Raw genomic sequence first — 1,843 nt, 5'->3', positions numbered from 1 at the left:
GTTGTAAGAGCAAATCTCCTTGACATCTAATGGCAGTCATGCTCCTACAGCTCTTCAAGCACTTCTGAAAACTTCTTCCCCAAAAGGAAATGGATCTCAAGCATAAAGACACATTTCTGCAGAATCCAACACGATGAAGTGGCTCGGTGTTTGCACAGTGGGTCTTTCAGAGCTAACATTTACCTGGATTTCCCAGCGGGAAAGGAGGAAGGAGCAAACTATATAACCCAACAAACATCTTCTTCACACACTCACAGCTTCCTCAAAAAAAAAAAAAAAAAGTCTTTGGGAATTCACCCATCCAGTTTTCACCTGCCTTGGACTTACCCATCACTTCTCCCTCTGCTAGGATGCTGGTGGGGAAGGCTGAGCCCAGAGCTGGCCAGGCTGGTGGCCAGGGCCACACTGGGCACTGTCCCAGCCTCACCCTTCCTCCTCCGGGCAGGGATGCTTTGTTTACCTTTCATGCCTGTGTGACCTGAATCATCCCTTTGGCTTTTTCCCTCAGGATCCACCTAAAGAGAAGTGTCCCACGGCCACCACTGCACCATGGGAAGGGAGAGGCTGGTTCCACCTTGTTACAGCTGCCCCAGCCCTGTGTCACCAGCATGAACTGAGCCCTGCAGAAACGACCCAACCTTCCCTGGGTGGACTTCAAGCCACAGTCTTCTTGTCTCCAGGACAGTATTTACCAGCCGAAACACCCAGGGCTGATGCCACCCTGAAAAGTCCACATTGATATCACTGCCAGTGGGATGCTCTGTGTCTGCAGCTCCCTTTTCTGGTTTGACTGGTGCTGCTCTGGTAGCACCATCAGCTCTCCACCGTCTGGGACCACCCGGGAGTAGATACCCCACCCTGGGCATCTGGGGTGCTCCAGCATCTCATTGCAGAGCTGGCTCCAGTCTGGTATTGTCCTGGAGCCAGCAAGAGACCCACCTCATGGAACAGCACCCACCAGAGGCAGTAGGAACCACAGGGGTGATCCCATGAGGGATCCCAGAAACCCCAGAAGAGCTCAGGCAGAGGACAGTGGTATTGCACAGCTGTGCCCATGCCCTGATCCTGGAGGGCCCAGTATAAGGGAGCACACACTGGGCTTGCAAACATTTTCTAGCAAGCTTTACCTTCTCACACCCCACCCCTGAACCACCCCTGGGATATCAAGTGAACCTTACCCTTCCCATGGGCTGAAACACAGGTGCAATGGGGTGGAAGGGCTGCAGGAAAGCAAAGACACATCTCTCCATCCCGATGCAGTGCCTGGCAGGCACTGGCAATGCCCGTGCTGCCTGCCTTTGGTGGGTTTGCTCTCTCCAACTCCCTGAAAGGAGGGAGGAGAGAGGTGGGGGTGGGTCTGTTCAACCAAGGAACAAGTGACAGGACAAGAGGAAATGGCCTCAAGTTGCACCAAAGGCAGTTGAGATGGGATGTGAGGAAGAATTTCTTTGCTGAAAGGGTTCTGAGGCATTGGAAGGGGTTGCCCAGGGCAGTGGTGGAGTCCCCATCCCTGGAGGGACTGAAGAGTCGTGTAGACATAGTGCTGAGGGACATGGGTTAGTCATAGGGGACTTGTTGGTGTTGGGTTAATGATTGGACTCGATGATCTTAAAGGGCTTTTCCAATCAAGACAATGCTGGGATTCTGTGAATAGAGAGGGCAGCATGCAGGTTGGGGAAACACCTTTGCCCACCCTGCTCGGGTGGCCCACCCGCATCCCAACGACAGCCACTTGGAAAGAGGCGAGAAGGTGGCTGGCAGAAAGATGGGACCGTGCCCAGATCCGCTCTACAAGACACGAGGAAGATGACAGCGGCAGCGCCACTGGGGTTAGTGCCCGCCA

Source organism: Antrostomus carolinensis, unplaced genomic scaffold (genome assembly GCF_000700745.2).
Source record: "Antrostomus carolinensis isolate BGI_N321 unplaced genomic scaffold, ASM70074v2 scaffold15224, whole genome shotgun sequence".
In the NCBI taxonomy this organism is placed as follows: Eukaryota; Metazoa; Chordata; class Aves; order Caprimulgiformes; family Caprimulgidae; genus Antrostomus; species Antrostomus carolinensis.
The sequence above is the reverse complement of the archived record's forward strand: the minus strand, read 5'-3'. Positions refer to the sequence as shown.